The 13,021-nt window shown below is 35.7% G+C and overlaps 1 protein-coding gene across 6 annotated transcripts in view; it reads left to right on the top strand.

Annotated features, from left to right (window-relative positions):
• The first annotated feature begins 1,318 nt into the window (after positions 1-1,318).
• The window catches only part of LOC139961176 (plexin-B-like), a 71,560-nt gene continuing 59,857 nt past the window's right edge, over positions 1,319-13,021 (top strand). For 3 of the 6 annotated variants that reach the window (XM_071960161.1, XM_071960160.1, XM_071960154.1), the window contains exons 1-2: positions 1,320-1,459; positions 4,443-4,529. The gene's annotated coding sequence lies outside the window, so the exon portion shown is untranslated. Of the gene's footprint in view, positions 1,460-1,813; positions 1,833-4,442; positions 4,530-13,021 lie in introns of those variants that run through there. The other 3 variants (XR_011790779.1, XR_011790778.1, XM_071960155.1) reach the window with 2 other exon arrangements.

Below are 13,021 nucleotides of genomic sequence, written 5' to 3'. Positions count from 1 at the left end.
TTTAACCTATTCACATTTCCTTAAACAGAGTATGTGTAAAGTATCTCATTTGAGATCTGGACTAAGGATTCACTAATGAATTCAAGTTGGTTCGCATCATTGATTGATCTCTGGAGTAAAATAAATTATGTCACCAAAACAGAACTAGCATATTGTTTGATACAGTGACAAAAGCCTAGAGTGGATGAACTACTTTCCTTACTGGTTTCAAACCTCTGGACAAACCATCAGTGTCCACAGGGGTTGGTGAGGGTGTCAACATATAAAGCAGGAGTCCCGAGCTCAAATCTAGTAGGAGGCTGGAAGTTTTCATGTTTCAAATGTATATAAATACATATACATATATGTATATATATATATATATATATATATATATATATATATATATATATATATGTATTTGTCTAGATTGTTTGATATATGTATAAATCTTCTGTTATTGTCTAAAATTCATGGTTGAGGCGGTTTTTGTGCCAACAACAAGCAGCGTAAAACAATTGATTCCTTTTCTACACCCCAATTTGAAAAAAAAAGAAAGTTTTTAAAAAAGAAGATGGAAAATCGTCAGTGAAAAAAGCAGTTTGTAGCAAATACAATAACTGGTGCAGTGTCGACAACCAATGAAAGAGCATGATTCGTGATGGTTTCTCTAACCTCCATTCTGTTTGATTGTACTTAAACAACAAAGTGGTGACTTTTTGTCTTTAATAACATAATGTACGCAAAACTCAAGTTCTTTGTTTACTATGTGTCATTGTCAAACAAGGCATGCCATTTATGTTGTTGCAGAAACTTATGTTGCCGTTGCAGCAATGTAAGTTGCTGTTGCGGAATCATAGGTTGCTGTAGCAGACAATTAGTTTGCCGCAAGGGACACTAAGATTACCGTAGCGGTAACTAAGGTTGTCGTAGCAAAAACTTTGACTGCCGTTGCTGAATCATCCATTGTGCAATTTTATTTTGTTATCCAGTTTTGTCCTCAGATTATTTCTTGAAATAGCTCTGTCAACTGTCATTAGGCTAACACCAATCTGATGTGCTAATCATCCTTTCTTTTAATTCTGCGTCGACTTGGGTAGTCATAATATTATTCTTGATGTGATAAAATATACTCGATAAAAGCACAGACTAACTAAGTTACATAACATAGTATGCTACACCCTAAGTTAACGCAACGGCAGCCTGAGTGACATCGACCGGGTAACATGTTTCCGCGACACCAAAACTATTTGTTTTTGCGACGACAACATATTAAAGAAGTGCAAACGGCGTGCCATAGTCAAAGGTCAAAAAGTTCAGTACGTCGTGTGTAGATCAGTGGTGTAGACCTAACAAGCAACGAAGGTTTTACGTGATAATTTGTAAACATGCTCGCAAAAAGAGATTAATTACGGCTAAAAAATATTGTTCACAACGATTTTGTTCGTCGTTTGCCACTAGGGCTTCGAACTGGTTTCAGGTTAGTTTTGTAAATTGTTTGTCTTGGGCTAGTGCTTAGTTAGTTCTTGAGTTACAATATAGGGCCTAGTAAATATACTATTTGATTTAGGCCTACGTTTATAGCTCCATGGTTTAGCCTGATACCAGTGATAGCCTGGGCTACTTTCTATTCAAAAAATCACATGATCGGAACGCTTGGGAGTTTAATTTGGATCGAGTCGGCCGGGTACGATCTGGTGTTGATCCGTTAATTTTGATACCGCAGTCATTTGTTATACAGTTGTAACTGAGACCAGAACTTAAACAAGGTCTCCAGACCAAGGAATAGCCTAATTCCTTGAACGGTCGAAGCGTTGAATTGTCATTCTTCACATTCAGTTACCTTGGAAGAGGTTCATGGTTTTTAATAAGTTGTTCAACTAGGCCTAACGTTAAGCCTACCAATGGAAAAACCAATAGGCTAGGCTACAACAGTTTTGCAAAGGGTCATCGTCGGGAACAACATAGGCTTCATGCTATTGGCTAACCACACATTTTATTGTGCTGATAATCTAAAATAAGGCAAGACAAAAAATTTGAAGAGACATTGTGGGCATTATTCCTGAGGATATATATTTACTGAAAACAATCTGCTTTCTAATGAGTACAGTAGGCCTAGGCCTAATATAGTTTTTAAAAAATCTATTTTATTATTTTATTTTTTATTCTAGTCTTACAAACATTTTACAAAGTGGCTATTCTTACGACTAGTCGTAACAATAATTCCCTTTTGCGCATGCGCAGTTGCTATTTTTACAACTAGGAGTACTATTTTTACGACCAGTAGTAACAATAATTTCCGGTAAGGGTTAGGGTTAGGGTTGGATTGAAGGTTAGAGTTAGGGTTACCCCTACTACATGCGCAGTTGCTTTATTTACTTTGAATTCGCATGAATTTGCCGATGTCGTAAGAATAGTTTATAAATAATTGTTACAACTAGTCGTAAGAATAGCCACGGCCAACATTTTAACTTTCAGGTTATAGACTTGTAGACCGTCTGATTGACGTGACTGATCCAAAATAAAAGGCAGCCAAAAGAAAATTCCTTTTTTTTGTCAGAATAAAAAGGTAGTATGAGATTGGGAAGGGACTCTATAGCTGCCCTATAGATACAACATTGGTTCAAAGTTCAAAGCATTGAATATCCATGTGTCAATAGAAGATGACTGGAAAAGTGCAATGAATTTCAGTTATATGATGTAGTGCATTCAGGGCTGTAGCGAAGGGGTTTTTGTTGGGGGGGTGTGGAGAATTTGATTTGCCGACGGATCTGGAAGTGGTGACTGAAATGGGGGAGGAGTCTAAGGGGAAAGGGTGTCCCCCTCCCCTTTGGCAATTTTTTAGTTTTGAAACGTCCTTAGATGCAATCTGGTGCATATTTTAATTCAAATTTGATTTGCTGACGGATCTGGAAGTGGTGACTGAAATGGGGGAGGGGTCTAAGGGGAGGGGGTGTCCCCCTCCCCTTTGGAAAATTTTTAGTTTTGAAACGTCCTTAGATGCAATCTGGTGCATATTTTAAGTCAAATTTGATTTGCCAACGGATCTGGAAGTGGTGACTGAAATGGGGGACGGGTCTAAGGGTAGTGGGTCTACCCCTCCCCTTTGGAAAATTTTTAGTTTTGAAACGTCCTTAGATGCAATCTGTTTACTGCGGATAAGTCAAATTTAGTCAAATTTGGCACGGAAGAAGCTCCCGTTCTCCTTTTCTCTATTCAGCTTTCCTTCTTTCTTCCCCTTCCGCTCTCTTCACCTTTTCTCCTTTTGCCGACAGACCCAAAATTTGCCGACAGCGACCAAATTATTGGGGGGTGTGACACCCCCCCCACACCCCCCCGCTCGCTACGCCCCTGAGTGCATTGTTAGTACATTGTCCTTGAAACATGAAATAACACTGCACCATGTTGCCTAGCAACAACAGTCTTTATTCCCTCCAAACTTGATGTGTTCTAGGGATCGACCTGCAGTCTTAGATAAGTCAAAGTAATTCCTTTGAAGTTACGATGGAATTGGATTAAAATGGACACGGATTAAAAATTGCATTTTCCAAAACTTTTGCTTAACCAGCAGAAATCAGAAAATCGAATTGACTTTCACTTCCAAGCCGACACTTTCTTATTAAAAGTTACAATTCCTGCTACTTGTCACTTGGATGAATAGCTCTTTAAAACCCAAATGTTGGTTGGTTTACTTAATAACACTCAATATAATGTTTTCGTGAAGGACATTTCCTTCCTTAAACTTATTGAAATTTTTTGATCAAATGGGGATCCTTACTGCAGCTTTAGTTACCCTGTGGGTATCACTGACTGTTGCTTCTATTGTGATATTATATTTAGTTACATGTTCTACTGCTGTTATTGACATGCCATTTACAAGTCTTTTTTACTCTGATTTGAAAAATTTGTCTGGGAGAATATTCCAAAACCCATACTCTACTTTCAATCTCTGACCATTATTCCGACACCATTGGTCCATGAAGATCTTTGAGTTTAGTAGCGGAGTAATGTGTGATTCAGACTTAATAAATCAGTGACACAGATCTTACCATCCTTATAACAGTGAGGGAGGAAATATGAAGGTTCTCTTATTGTACCCACCAAATCAACAATGTAACAATTTAAGAAATGTGTTAGTGTTTGTCTGTACCTGAATATGTATTTGATGAGGCTTATAAGGAAGTATTTTACATACAGTAGAGCTTATAAGTTAGTTTGAAAATTGCAACAATATATTTGCAAACATAAGTGTGAATAACAGGTCTCAAAAGCATCTCTGGATAAGCATTTTCATGGAGTAATTGCAGTGAAAGTACTCACACACCAACGCACAGACCACACGAGTAAAGACCTATTCGCTACTTCCTTGACAGGACATTAATATAGCAACAGTTTTTATCACTATAAATGTTCTGTATTGATATAAGATATTAGTTTCTGTTTCAACTCCTTGGTACAAGCAGCATCCTGCAAATAGACATCTTATCACAGAAATTTGGATGATTACCAGGACTGTGTGAGTGACGACATAAACAAACTTCACAACTGAGGTAAGTTTGTCTTTTCTCTTTTATATCCTAAGGATTTAAAGAAGTTTTCTCACAAATTCATCCATTTATTTATTTGTTTTATCGCCAATTGTGTACAATGGGAAAGGAAGTCTCCTATGAAGTCTTAAAAGACTTAGCAAGGTAGGAGTCTCCCAGGGAGAAATGGAAAAGAAAAATATACAAATATATATAATACAGTATAAATACATAATGATTAAATATACAGTAATAACATCCTAATTATGCTGAGATGGAAACGTGAATAGATTATATCATACTAGTAGGAGTTAAGAAATTCCTTTTTCATATATCTGGTGAATGTGGGTTTTGAAGTTTAGACTTCAATTTTTTTGATAGATCATTCCAAATTTGTATTGCTCTATCACAAAACTGAATTTCCCTATGCAATGAGCGTTGTCGGCTTGTCTTGTGTGATGGTTATGTAAGACTCTGTTACTACATATGAAGTCATTAAAAGTGACTGGCAGTAATCCATTCCATGTTTTGTAAGCAAAGGTAGCAACATTGACTGTTATAATATCACCGAGTTTTAATAAATTTAGGAACTTGAATATTCCACTAGTATGTTCAAGTGGTGGGGCATTAGCAATGTGACGTATAGCCCTCTTTTGGACAATATTTAGGCAGTCAATGTTAACATTGTATGTACCAGACCAAATAGTTGTACAGTAGGATAGGTGTGGCAGAACTAATATTTGATAAAGCATTCTAAGGACATGCTGTGGGAGGAAATATTTCAGTTTATATAATACACCAGTATTTAGCTACAGTGTTACAGACTGACGAAATATGGTTATTCTCCAAGAAAGTTTGCTATCAATATTAATACTAAGAAACTTAGTTTCAGTTACACATTTAATTATTTTACCGTCTATTGTAATATCCTTATCCCAACGAAATGCTCTTTTACTACTAAAAACAATATACTTAGTTATATCAATATTAATACTTAATTTTTTGCTGCGAACCAATCACAGAACTTATCCAGTTCACAAGAGACAGTGCTTTGGAGTGAACTTACTTTGACTTTGTCAGGAAATATGCCAGTATTAAAAGAGATATTACAGATGTGAGTCATGGGTTTGGCAATGAAATGAATAACATGTTTGATAATATCTGGCTTAAAACCATCGTAACCTGCTGCCTTACTTGATTTTAAGTTGGAGCTTGCTATTTTAATGAACTCAGCTTCAGTAACAGGATAACTGAAAAGAAAATTGCTGTTTATGCTGTCATTCATGTGAATGAGTTTTTCAGCAGTGTTCTTACTTTTAGTCTTGCTGGCAAGTTCCATGCCCAAGTTGAGAAAAGCATTATTAATATGATTTGCTACTTCCTTATCATCACTAACTAGTTGATTGTTTTCATTAAAGGCAGTGGGATAAGTGGAATGCTTATTTTGTCTGAGAATTTTCTTAACAGTTGTCCATGTTTGGCCAATATTATTTCTGCTATTTTTAATCCTATTACAATAGTATAATTTCTTTGACAAACGAATAATCTGGTTTGTTGTAAGTTTGTTCCGGTATATAGTATAGGTTGACCTACTGTCATTAGTATTGTTCTTTAGGTAGCGTTTATAGAGCTGAGTTTTTCTCTTAATGGATTATAAGATTTTATTAGTTATCCAAGGGTGTTTCTTTTTCCTCCTTTTTGTTTTACTGATGTTATGCAATGGAAAACAGGTATTGTTCGTTGAATTAAATGAATCAAAGAAAGCATTATTAAGAAGTGTTAGCGTCAGGCTTAGTAAGCACTTCATCCCATGTTTTACTTTTAATTTCAGAAATAAGCTTATTAATGTTCTAATTGCTATAGTTACCGACTTGCAGTGGGTTATAACTGACTGTACTCTGATTCACAGAGGCATGAAGAAATATAGGAAAATGGTCACTAATATCTGTAATAAGTATTCCAGATGTCATTAGAGAATCAACATTGGTTAAGATGTTGTCAATTATGGTGGCAGAAGATGGACTTACCCGAGTAGGTTTAGTTATAGTCGGATAAATCTCGTATAATTTTGAGAGACATAAATTGTGACATGTTCGCGGGTTGCGAACCCTATCACTCATCAAATATATAAAGTAATATATAACATATTTTGTATATATATATATATGTTACATGTTATGTTAACATGTTAAATATATATATATGTTATATATAAATATAACATATATATATAACATAACATAACATATATAATATAACATTTAAACACATTAACATATATAACATGTATTTTATATATAACATATATAACATTTTTTGATGGGCGCTATGAGGGAGGAGAGAATGAGGGAGGAGAGAGGGGGGGGGGGTACATTACCCAGGCATGTGAAAAACATCACAAGTGCATATTTTCCTGAATTAGAAGTACACCATTTTCTTAGTGAAATGTTTACCTTTTATCCATATTTATAATGTAAAGGTACCCTTTCCATTCTAAGAGTAACCTTGTTTGTTTTGAAATTAAGAAATCTACAAAGGAATTTAAAAACAAAAACTGTTGAAAACAAGTACTGAGAGCTGCAGTATAGAAGACCCTTAGAGTCCATTTGAGGTTTGTTCCCTCATATAAAAGTCACCTATCCCACTTACGTTTAAAGTTTCCCCCTCCCCTTTGCAACCGAGATTGAGCCCACTTTCGCAGTCAGTAATGACTGCATCGCAGCTTATTGACAAGAATTGTTTTTTACCCATTGAAATCACAGACTTGATGCACCCCCTGGAGTAATATTTGATCCTAATCAGCAGTCTTAATAAGGTTACAGAGCATTGTTCCAGCAGACTTGATCAATCTAGAGTAATGAAGAGTTTAGTACTTGCAGTATAAAACCTATGGTAGCTTTTGGGCTGAAATAGAACAATTTTAAAATATGTTTACTTTAATTCATAGAATGGCCGATTTTGGTGTCTGAATAGACTACTGATCATTGTTCAAAGAGGACTGCAAGTTGATCTATTTAAGAATTTAAGAAATTTAAGAAAAATAATTTAAGAATTTAAGAATTTAAGAAAAATAAAAAACCTCCTAGAATTTTTTTCATCAGATGAAAGTTAATGCTCCAGAAATTGTTGTCACCCAGATAATTTTCCGATTGAAATGTAGAAAATGTCAGAAAGAAAACCTATATGGAATATTTCAAAATTTCCCACTTTATGCTTCATTATTTCAAATCCAACTCACATATCGTCAAATCCAACTCACATATCATCAAGTAAATAACTTGTGGATAGTGGATGATCAATTAAAGGGTATATTGTACAGCATAGAACAATCACAGATGAATGATAAGAATGTATACATCAGTTTTATGACTTGAAGTAATTTATACCGGTGCTGTGGCAGAGTCCATAAAGGCGGTGGCATTTAAAGCAATGAGGCTTAGTAATCAGAAAGTTCTGGAATAGATACCCAGCCGGATCATAGTAAGGTGGGTTTTTCATCCAAGAGCAATCTACGGTTTTCCCATCTGAAATGACTTCCTAAATTGAAGATGATTTCAAATTTGAGTTAAAATGTTGAATAGGAATCCATACGATGTGTAACTTGTAATCTAAAAGCCCTTGCGGGTTCATCCCACGTTTGTGGTTGCGTCATAAAAATAACTGCTGATTATTATTATTATTATCATTTTTATTGTAAATACTTTCCTACGAACTGAGCAAAGGTTATTATGCAAATTGGAAACAATGTCTGTGTGAAAGATGATATCGTTATTGACATAGTGCAAAATCCCCTTAAATAACGTCCCCATTACCAAGGAGGACATTGACAGATATCATCGCATAGGCATTCCAACAGCACAAACTATTCTACCCACCCCGGTCTTCTTTAAATTGTGAAATTCTAGTACACAGGTCCGCCCTCATCAAAGCAAGACTGAAGCTCAAATTTACCAAGTTCGTCATAAAGGAGGATCTAACAAAACAAAATATTGATCTGCGCACTAAAGCAAACAAAAGGAAAAGAAAGTTGTCAACTCATGGAGTTCAAATAGAAAAATACTTGTGTTGTGTCTCAAGCAGGTCAAGCAGTTACAAGGCACATCTGGGGTCCTAAAAACATGAGTCGACTATAAACCAAGAAGGATAAAGTTTCATTTATTTGCTGTCAACTGTTTCATTTGATAACTGACACATTTATCTACGGCATGCCATACGTTTCAAAAATGTCCAAAGCAATATAAGCATGTCCAAAATAATATAAGCATGTCCAAATTTATATAAACATGTCGAAACTAATATGAGTATGTCCAAAAATAATAAGAGCATGTCCAAAATAATATGAGAGTGTCGAAAGACTATATGAGCATGTCCAACATATTAAAAGAATGTCGAAAAATAATACAAGAGGGACAAATGTAACTGCCTAATTCAATTTTGTTTTGAACATTTTGGCGTTTTAAGTTACGCCATATGTTGCAAAATATCCAATAAAGTATAAGCATGTCCAAACTTATATGAGCATGTCCAAATTTATATGAACATGTCGAAACTAATATGAGTATGTCCAAAAATAATAAGAGCATGTCCAAACACATATAAGTATGTCAAAATATAATATGAGCACGCCCAAAATTATATGAGAGTGTCGAATAATAATATAGAAGTCTCGAGTGTAACTGCTAACTTCAACTTTGTTATGAACATTTTGGCGTTTGAAGTCACGCCAAATGTTTCAAATATCGAACTTTTATATTGGTATGTCGAAAAAAATTAGCTTACAATACCTTCTTTAGAGGTATTTTGTATCAACTGACACAATGGTTATCATTATGACAATATATTATTGAAACATTCTTCTGTTTTTGTGATGCAAATAATTCAAAATATGTAAAAACAAGACCATCACCTAACATTTTTCCTTTTTACATCCCTACGTAATGTGAGTGGTTTCGCCCTGCCTAGAGGTGCTGAGATTATTCATATATTGTTGCGAAGGCAAAGAAGTTCACGTGCGAAAGTACGTACAACATGCACAAGCGCTAACAACGTACAGTAGTTATCACACATGCGTACGTTGACAGTGAAAATGAACTACTATACTGTGTTACTTTTTTAACGGAAAATTGTGACACTTAATTACGGTTACCAGGCGAAGTCGGACACTAGCCCAGAATTAAAAAAAAAATAAGCCTAGGTTAGGGGTATTCAACGTTTAATCTTCACTCTCACCTTTTAACTAAATTTCAAGATGGAAACGTGGGAAGAACTCGCCAACTACATATTATTGATTAAACCGCGTGGAATGTTGGACACAGTGGTTCTTCGTATTAAACTCACTGATAGTTACAGCACCTTGGGGCCAGGTTGATTACTCGCGCTACGAAACAACTCAACTAATATTTCCTCGAAAATAAAATCGTTCTTGATCGAAATATCATTAAAATATTAACACACACACTAATACGGTAATGGATGAACTGTATATCGTCTTAAGTTACGCTGGATATGGTGTTTTTGTTTTCAGCATACCAAAATAAAAAGTTTGATATTTGGAACATATGGCGTAAAATTCAAACGCCTGACTGTTCATTACAAAGTTGAATCGAGCAGTTACGCTCTAGACTTTTGTATTATTTTTCGACACTTTTTTATATTTTGGACATGCTCTTATAGTCTTTCGACACTCTTACATCATTTTGGACATGCTCTCATTATTTTTGGACATACTCATATTGGTTTCGACATGTTTATATAAATTTGGACATGCTTATATTTTTTTGGATATTTTGCAACAGATGGCGTGAATTCAGATGCCAAAATGTTCACTAAAAAGTTGAAGTTAGCAGTTACATTCGACATGTTCATATAATTTTTCGACACTCTCATATTATTTTGGGCATGATCATATTATTTTTGGACATACTTATATTAGTTTCGATATGTTTATATAAATTTGGACATGCTTATATTTTTTTGGACATGCTTATATTTTTTTGGACATGCTTATATTATTTTGGACATGCTTATATAGTTTTGGACATTTTTGATACATTTGGCATTCCGTATTTATCAGCAGAATAACAAATGGTGACTCATCGCCGATGTCAACAGGTTTCTTGTAAGCACCGTTTGTTTCTTATTGTATCTCACTGACATTTGTTTTTAAACTGTACCATACCCTTATTTATTTCTCTTTGCCTTCTTTTCATTTCTTGTAAATGTCTTGTGACTGGTCCAGTGAAATTAGTGACATATTTGTCTTGTGGAATATCTCTAGCTTGATTCTTCTCCCCATAGTAATATTGTGAATACTCAACTACAACTACCCCAACTCTGAGAGACAATATCAATTCAAACAATACAGAATTGACTTCTGACTTATATAATTTATCTAACATTTCTCGTAGCTACGTTGATATGGACAACATCATCAACATGTTTCCAGTAGGATACCATGCCGATCATGGGCGGTGATCATGGAGGGGACTTGCACCCCCAATATTTTAGGTGGGGGGGATATAGTATCTAATATCCCCTCCAATATTTGGTGGCATAGTTTATTTTCTGTGGCTGTAAATAGAAAATAATGCGTGAGATTATTTATCCAATTCATATTTGGCGGTGGCTAAAACTTCATCCAACACATGCTGCATGAGGTAAATGACTCTTCGTAGTCGTTTCTGTGGCCTGTGACCGGGATTAGCATGTTGTCACTCATGATTATTATCATGTCTGTACATCTCTTGTGTATAGAGTGTAAGTACGTACAATCATATATATGAGATCTGTCACTCCTATCCCACTTGTTAGAGTTGCACATGCCACGATTGCACCTGTTTCACATTGTTCGTAACTTAGGACTCATATTTGACAAGAAACTGAACATGGAGTGTCATGTAAATGATAACTGCCGGCTGCATTTCTTGCTCTTCATAAGATTGGTAAAATTCGGTGTTTTTTGAACAATCAAACTACCGAGGGACTTGTCCATGCTTTTATTACATCATGCTTGGACTACTGCAATAGTGTGCTCTTTGGTCTCCCTGATAGTCTGGCTAAATTGCAACGCATTCAAAACTCTGCTGCCAGGCTGATCACTCGCACTAGCCCTGTCTCTCACATCAACCCCATACTTCATGACCTTCATTGGCTACCTGTCAAACTGCGTATTGATTACAAGGTACTCCTGTTAACCTTTAAATGTATTCATGGTATTGCACCACACTACTTTGGTGAACTTGTTCAAAGTTATACCCCAACTCGCCGTCTGCGCTCTAGCACCCAATCTTTGCTCTCTTTGCACCCTGTGTCCACTAAATCTTATGGCGAGCGATCTTTCCAGTACTCCTCAACCCTCCTTTGGAATAAACTCCCACTCAACATAAAGAATGTCTTGTCTGTGGAGATGTTCAAAACTGTTTTGAAGACACACCTGTTTTCATCGTTATAATTGTTATGTTTACTCTTATTGTATATTGTGTACATATCTTTCACTTTATTTTGTACAGTGCGGCGAGACTTTATTGTAACTTGCGCTATATAAGAAATGTTTATTATTATTATTATAATTAGTATTATTATGATCCACATCGATATGGGTTCACTGGGTTTCCATTTGGCCTGTTTCCTATTAGATTTCTAACCGCAGGCGCCTAGCCAAGGGGGGGGGCACCCCCCTTGAGCATATTTGTTGTATTTTTTATGATATCGAAGTTTTATAGTAGCTGTTATAAGAGGTTTTAATATTTGTATACCAATAAATTAACCGTGTCTGAATTTAAAAAAATTCCCTGACCAACATTCTTCATCATACTTCCCTCTACTCGTGCAATTTTGACCGGTCTGTTAGGGGATGAAGTGAATTTATTATTCAAATTCTGAACAAAAAATGGGCTTAAAACCTTGAAAAGTGGGGCTGACGGGTATTGTGGGCCGTTACGTAGAATTACCTACAAAAGCATTGATCCACAGGAGATGCGATGAGGTCGAACATGATGTGTCACTGGTGACAATCTTGAAAAAGGATGGATGAAAAAAAAACTATTGGGAAAAACTTGGTTCTCAGGCAAAAGTGTACATCTGGTTGATCATTTTCAAGCCCGAGAAGTGCCATATCCGGTGATCTGGGGGGCTATCAAAACCAGAAATTTTCTTGTACGCTGCGCGCCAACCAATGGTGGCGCTCCGCTTTGATAGCATTTTGGGGATGACAGTTGCTACGCACCTGTACCCAAGCAAATGTCCCCCCCAAAAAAAAAATTTTGAAACAAATCGCCGCCCCTGATGCCGATATTATTTAACATTTCTTCATGTTAAAGGGTGTGAAGACTCGCGCAAAAAGAAACGTCTAAGCCGGTAATTTGAACTAGTTTCGAATGAGGTGTAACAGAAAAGTTAAACACCACCATCGAAAACGCTAATTCTTCTGCTGAATGAAACAAATCTTCCTTATTTCTCTTTCCCAAAATGTACTTCTGAAATTACTTAGTTAGCTTTTGGTCGTTTAAAACCAAGAA

This window comes from Apostichopus japonicus, chromosome 20 (assembly GCF_037975245.1).
Source record: "Apostichopus japonicus isolate 1M-3 chromosome 20, ASM3797524v1, whole genome shotgun sequence".
Classification (NCBI taxonomy): Eukaryota; Metazoa; Echinodermata; class Holothuroidea; order Aspidochirotida; family Stichopodidae; genus Apostichopus; species Apostichopus japonicus.
Note: the sequence above shows the minus strand (reverse complement) of the source record. Positions and strands in the feature narration are given on the sequence as shown.